Here is a 7,778-nt window from a genome sequence, read left to right as displayed (position 1 = left end):
ACATACGTGTTTTCTGACCGAATTTCAAAGCGAACTCATAGAATAAATAATAAACCGTGGCAATTACAATCCAAACCAAAACGCTACGAAGAATTGTTACAAACATGTCCACTACAATAACAGAATTTGCAGCACGAGTTACAAAAATATGGAATTGCATTTGGTTTCTTCGAAGCGATTAAGAAGAAAGTGCAACAATGCAAATCACCAGCCCATTAATTTATGATAATTTTAAATGTCCAATGTAAATTACACCACGAAACAGGAAGGCTGCTGATTTACTTTGATGTGTCCGGAACATGTTCGATCTCACATTCGACTTACCAAATCTTTCCGCCATTGTATTAGTCCCGCTTTAAACTTCACCCTTTCCCCGAAAAAATGTGCCGGTAGCCTATCAAATAGTGTTTGTATGTCATATAAATCCATTATTTTTAAAACGGCAAATGAATCGACTCCGTGCTGGAACAGGAGTGAGCACACCTCCTCATTCAACTCCCAAGATGAAAACAGAGGAAATACCTGCAATGGGTCCTCGGAGGATTCATCATTGACATAGTTTGCATAGGCGTCGTCCATGTTTTTATGAGGGTTTTTTTTTTGATTGCACAAACGCAAGTACTAAAATAGTTCACTTTTTATTTTATTATTTATAATTAACTTTTTATGCAATCATTCAATTTACAGCACCGATATCAAGTTCGCACGCGTAATCGTATTCAATGAATAAATTTCGAAAATTTTCAACCGACGCCGCCAACTATTACTCTGTTCCAGTTCTCGAGGAATTAATCAGAAGTCGTTGAAGTACGCACACATTTATAAGAACTTCAGTGCTATTTCTATGTAACTAAATCCTGGAGTACTGGAACAGACTATACAAAAGCCGTTGGGGCATTCCAAAGTGACGGTGGGTCGTTTTCACTCGCGTTTGCTTAAGCTAAGTAAAATCTCTTTAATAATTTAAAAAGTTTCAAAATATTAGCACTTGCGAATATTATATTTTATTATGGTAATGCTCTAGTATAGGGTAACAACCCCTAAAAAAGGTCCGGAAAAGTCGGGAGGGGTACCAAACGACGCGTTTCGGTCCCCCTATTAACAATCTGGAGGGGGGGGGCTAATATTATTAACCATTTAAAAGTTATAAACAAAAAACTTTTGTTAAATTTCGTTGTTTTGTATAGGCAATTACCACGTCAAAAATGCACTAAATCACCAGTTTCCACTTTTTAAACACTATTAAAATATATAATTTAACTTAATTATTAAACGAAAATTTTGGATAAAAAATCGCGCGATTTTTTATTACGAATTTTCATTTATATATATATTAAATGAAAGAAGATACCGAAAAGCATTGAAAACTGCACACACCTTGTAAGGAAAAGTGAATTATTACGAAATACTAATACAGTGGCAGCACTATAGCTATTTTGGAATCTCGCGTTTCAGTTCGCAAAGATTGTCAAAGATTGTGAACGTTGTTACTACTTGATCAAATGTACTTAAAGATACCTTTTAAGTGGTCGGTAACACTGGTTTCTATTTTTCTTGTGAATTGGTAAAAGAAAAGCAAACAGGTAAACAATGTTTTCTTTCCTATATATTTTCAATAAATAAACTATTTATTTCGCAATATATTTACAGTGAATGACTTGCTGACCGTTGGGCGTGATTGCTGACCACTTGCGGCACTTTCTGACAATTGTGTATACTGCAACCTAAAAAGTCCAGGTAAATAGAAGCAGCTTATTGCCGCAAAACCTATTGGTAATATATTTCTAATGTCTGCCACTCTAGATGCAGGAAAATTTTAACAGTGCTGCGATGATACGCCTTTATAGAATGTACCAGGTCGTACACATCCCGTCAAAATTTTCTATATGCATTAAGGGTAATGCGATTACACCGAAGCAGCTACATACGTACAAATACCAAAGCCTAATGTGCGAAGATTATGAAGTTATGTAGGTGCGTATGTATTAGAGTATTCGTTAGTAATATTTTTAACACTTCTAATCTTTTAGGTGATCTACATATGTATATATTAATGCAACAAGCAGATCGAATAGGATCATAATGATCGCTACAACAGCCACCGGCCTTATAAAGCGGGGAGCGATGAAATTGTTGATAAACACAGGAAATTTAAATGATATAATGCCTGTTCTTGTAGCAAATAATTACATAAATTACTGGAAATATTTTAACTTGCAACATATTGCCAGTAAGAAAAACAGCTGATCGCTTGTTGGTGGGTGCAATTAAAACTAATAAAGCAATTGTTCATAGGGTTTTTACATGATAAAAATATCGTCATGGGGTTTTTATAGTAGTATTTATTAGGAAGTTGATTCTTTTTGATATTTTTCTCTTTGGTAGCGAATGTTGGCAAATTCTCGGAAAAATGCGAAATAATTGTTACAATAAGTTTTCTTCTGAAATTAAGAAGATACTCTTCCATATAATTAATAGGCAGTGTCTATACACACGCGCCACGGTAACTTTTACCCACTCCCTAATTAATAAGAATCTCTAAATAAAATCAAAAAGAAATTGTCTATGAAAATCTCTTCCCTTTTTTTCCTGCACACACTCCGTCGGCTAGAAACAAATCATAGAGACAATCTTGTAGTTATTAAAAGTCATTTTTTTCTCTGTGTAAAAGTAAACAAGCAGTGTTTAATTTAATTAACAACGGGGTGTAAATCTGTATTCATTACACTCAAAATATTTTTTTTTAACTTGCGCATATTAAGATAGGTAACCAGTTTCCTCTCTTAATGAATGCAAATTTACACACCGTGGTAATTAAATTTAACACTGATTGTTTACTTTTACTTATCATATGTGCTGCGTAGAACAAAATTCAAATTAGTTTGTTAAGTTCCAAACATTTATTGTTTTCAATTTCACAGTTTATACATAAAATGTTTAAAATTTGCTCTAACAAATTTTTGTTTGAATTTACGCATATAAAGAGAGGTAGGTAACCAGTTTCCATTCGTAATGTTTGCAAAATTGAACACTGTCTGTTTAGTTTTACATATAAAATTTGTCTTGTAGAGAAAAATTACACACAAATTGCTTAAAATTGAGGAAATATGAGCGCTTAATGTTTATTATTAGTAAAAAATATATTTTTACTTTAAACTTTTTTACAATTTTAAACATTTCATGTGTATATTTATGTGTATCTTTTAAACATCTCATGTTCAAAATCAAATAACCACCCTAGTGTACAAGCTACAAAATACGCATCTGTTGTTTGATTTCACCCGTGGGATTGTGTAAAGCCGCTAACCAAAAGGATTTTTACACACGAAAATGTGTAAACGAGAAAAATTCACTCTAAAAAATTTTTGTTTAAATTTATGCATATTAAGATAGGTAACCAGTTTCCTCTCATAATGAATGCAAATTTACACACTGCTTGCTTACTTTTACTTATCATATGTGTGGCGTAGAACAAATTTCAAATTGGTTTTTTTTGAGTTTTAAACATTTATTGTTCACATTTTCATAGTTTACACATAAAATGTTTAAAATTTACTCAAAAAAATTTTCGTTTAAATTTACGCAAATAAAGAGAGGTAACCGGTTTCCTCTCCTAGTGTGTGCAAAATTAAACACTGTCTGTTTACTTTTACATATCAAATTTGTCACGTAGCGCACACAAGGGTTGGGTTTTGGGGTTAAATTTATTATTATTTAAGAAATTTTGATAGAAAAAATTTTCTTTTCCATTTCTTGTGCATCATTTTGTAAGAATTTTTCTTTTTTCTTGAGAGCTCTTTAAAGTTTAACTGCGAATGAAAACATTGCCCTAAAAATATGCAATGCATGCTCACTTACAGTTGCTTTTTACACTTTAAAGCCTAAAAAAGTTTACCACTGATATGTACTTAACAAGCATTCGAAGATTTAATTTGCTAACTTGGAATTCGTTCCACCAAAATGAGCTACATGTTAAAAATACATGTTCAGCTAAATTTTCGTTATTCGAAGTATTAAAAAATGAGAAATCAGAAATCGACGAAAATGAATAAAAAAGTGTAAAAATTTCTTGAAATTATTTAATTTATTTATATTAAAATTCTTTTGTAAAATTTTGTATTACTTTTGAAAGTTGAGTGCATCTTTAACCGTTAATTTTTTCATGATTTAATGATCGGATCTAAACCAAATTACGGGACGACCTTTAAGGTATTATCTTTCCGGTAAAAAAAATCGGTTCACGCAGTGCAAAGTTATGCGGTGGAATAAATAAAAGAAATAAAAATACTCCGAAGAATTGATAACCTCCCCTTTTTTGAAGCCGGTTGAAAATGTCTGAGTTCTTTGTAAATTTTATGTAAATAAAATGCAATTTATGAAACTTTAAAAAGTTTATTTTTATATTTCATTCTGTACATAAAACATGCATAAATGCATTTTAAAGAGCGAATTTTCAGTATTTTCTGATGATATATATTTAGAAGTATAAACTCTTTCACCCTAAAAATATATTCCTGCGTGCGCCCCTGGCACTTAGTATTTATTATGTGTAGAACATATATTTTTACTTTCAAAATGTTCGTAATTTTAAACATTTCATGTGTATATTTTAAACAACTCATGTTCAAAATCAAATCTTGAACATCTTGTGCGTATACTTGAACAGATTCTGGTTGAAAAATAAACACTTTTCAGTAGTAGTTTTACATGCACTTTTTAGAGTGTTCATATGTCGTGTAAATTTACCAAAAAATTTAAAAAATAAACAAAAATATACTCGATTTATAGTAAAATTTTTTAACAGATTTTTTAGAGTGTAGCATGTCATTTTACGTAGAAATCAAAAATCAAAAGACTTCTACATATGTAATGCTGTGCGTTGGGTAACCGCTTACACGCAAAGCTTATTTAACAGATTCCTTATGTGACAACTCTCATGCAATGCCTAGTATGCATAACTGAGCCTTTAAACTATAATCCAAGGCGAATTTATACAAGGGGGTAGCAAGGATGCAAAAACAACAACCACATGTACTTTGTATTATGGATATTATGTTAAATCTCAATTCGCCCCATAGTTTAAATATATTTTGTTTTTGCTTTTGAATGGTTAATTCTTTAACAAAACCTATGTAAATCGAAGTTTCAAACTTTGTGCAATATTTAAAAAAAAATTCAACAATTTTTCGTAAAAATTTAGCGCTTTATTAATTAGATTTCCTAGAAAGATTCTTAGTATGCAGTTTCAGTCCATTGAATTCCTCAAGTTTCAAAGTCATAAATATAGACCGTTGATTTATAGATTTTTTTGTCGAAGATGTTATGATTTTCTTCCATTTAAAAATAAACTGTGTGTAAATGGGACAAAAAAAAATATAATAAATCAACGGCCATTTTTAGCCATTTGAGACTTGCACATTAGAATTCAATGGGGTGCAAATCTGCATACTCAGAATCTTTCTAGAAAATTAAGTTAAAAAGGATCGACATTTTTACGAAAGTTAGTTGATTTTTTTTATAAAAAATAACTAAATTTAAATAACGAATAAAATAATATGTTGAAGCTTGTCAAAATGTGGCGCGGCTATAATCTGTTCGACCACTGTGTGTATTAATAAGGATTAATCAATCAACTAAATTAAAGGTTTGAAATAAAATTTTATTCCGAGGAATTTTTTTATATGTGTGTCAACTCGGTACCCGCTGGTGGTAGCAGAGCAGCGTCGTAAAGTCCAGGTGGAGAAGGACTTGGCATTTCTAATTGGCGTCCGTTGGCGACTGGCGTGCTCTTTTGGAGTCGGCCAAAATCATTAAAAAGCAAATGTAAAATTTCTTGAGTTTAGGAGTGGGCTTGCCCCGCTACCTCTCCCCCACTTTTATACGCCCATGTTTTCTTTCATTCTGCGGAATGTTTTCGACACGCATAGGGGAATGCTCGAATTTCCTAAATGGAGGCTTGTTCAAAATGTATCCATGCACATATCGTCGTTTAAAGTACAAAACCGTGTATCAACAAAATGCAAAACCGCGTATCAAGATAATGCAAAACCGCGTATGTGAGGTTGCATAAATTATTTTCTAGGGAGTAAAAACACTCATATTTCAAAATGGTTCTATTTTACAACGCTTTTATCAACTTGCAATGTTGTGGCTCCAGAAACTTTCAATGTTGTGGATCCAGAAACTTTCAATGTTGTGGGTCCTACACCATAAAACCTTTGCTTTGCAAAGTTCCTATAAAAAAGTCTAGTGCATAGGGCGACATCTGTAGTGCATAGGGCGAGGTAGATGACATCTAGATGTCGCCTTATGTACTACGTACGCGGAAATAGACGACACGCCATTTCTTTAAAAGTTCCTATAAAAAGTCTAGTGCACAGGGCGAGGTAGATGCCATCTATGCACTACGTACGCTACAGCGGAAATGGACGACACGCCATTTCTTTAAATGAAATTAGTCGGTGCTCGTATGTATGTACATGCATATGTAAATGCATGTGTGTGCACCTATCTATTAATATCGTTGAATTATTTTAATATCTATTGCAAAGTTATACAGACAAGACTAAAAAGTAGAATATAAATAATATAAAAAAAACTTTTTAATATACACCGCTTTTATAAATGGACTAAAAAGTAGAAAATAATATTTCTCAGTACGATAGAATTTGTTTTGATAACTTTTGATTTGGAAATTTTAGCAAAAGTCGTTAAAAACAATTTATGAGATTGAAAATGAAAAGCGTGGGGCGCATGCAATACAAAGCATTATATTTAATTGACAATAGGCAAACTACATAGCATATACCTAAAATTTCTACAGAGAAAGTACAAATTTGAGATCGATTTTAAGCGGTCGTTATTCATATACATATCCACATACATATGAAAATATATTACCCTTCATATCAATTCAGATGTCTATTACATGCGCCCCAGGCTTTTCATTTTCAATCTCATAAATTGTTTTTAACGACTTTTGCTAAAATTTCCAAATCAAAAGTTATCAAAACAAATTCTATGGGACTGAGAAATATTATTTTCTACTTTTTAGTCCATTTATAAAAGCGTTGTATATTAAAAAGTTTTTTTNTGGGACTGAGAAATATTATTTTCTACTTTTTAGTCCATTTATAAAAGCGTTGTATATTAAACAGTTTTTTTATATAATTTAATTTATACAGCAATCCATTTCTGGCTAGTATATTTCAGGACGAATGGATAAGGATTGAGCTAAGGGCTTTTGTGAGCAAATCCAATTTTTGGCAGCAAATGCCAGTTACGCGGTTTTGCAGAATGACGATACGCGGTTTTGTACTTTAAACGGCGATATGTATGTAAGTATGTACCTGCCGAAATCACGCTTAAAGGCGTTTTGTTACATGTTCATTCACAATAACACATATGTAGATATTGAATTGTAAGTGCATACATCCATACACACATATTGCCATCCCTTAGGACTGCCGCGTAGTTGAAAATAATTTTTTATTATCTGTTGGTAAAAATCTATAAACGCAACACTCAATTCAATTAATTTTCCCTTGCTTCTTTTAATACGTTTTCGTTGTTCATTTTTACATCCATACACCTCGCGTTGAATATCCCAGCAAAAAACACAGAAATTAAAATGGAATCAAATTAGGCGATGGGAATCGCTTACCCTCACAGAGAAAAAAGTGACTTCTAATAACTACAAGATTGTCTCTATGATTTGTTTCTAGACGAGGGAGTGTGTGCAGGAAAAAAAGGGAAGAGATTTTCATAGACAATTTCTT

The 7,778-nt window shown here is 32.1% G+C and overlaps 1 long non-coding RNA gene across 1 annotated transcript; it reads left to right on the top strand.

Moving 5' to 3' along the window:
- The first annotated feature begins 1,687 nt into the window (after positions 1-1,687).
- Positions 1,688-2,285, top strand: LOC108377391 (uncharacterized). The gene is made up of 3 exons (XR_001849323.1): positions 1,688-1,737; positions 1,804-1,974; positions 2,031-2,285. It is a non-coding gene; the product is annotated as an uncharacterized LOC108377391 (long non-coding RNA).
- Positions 2,286-7,778: the final 5,493 nt, after the last annotated feature.

Source organism: Rhagoletis zephyria, unplaced genomic scaffold, assembly GCF_001687245.7.
Source record: "Rhagoletis zephyria isolate East Lansing unplaced genomic scaffold, Rhagoletis_zephyria_1.1 Rzeph_scaffold_12010, whole genome shotgun sequence".
Taxonomy (NCBI): Eukaryota; Metazoa; Arthropoda; class Insecta; order Diptera; family Tephritidae; genus Rhagoletis; species Rhagoletis zephyria.
Note: the sequence above shows the minus strand (reverse complement) of the source record. Positions and strands in the feature narration are given on the sequence as shown.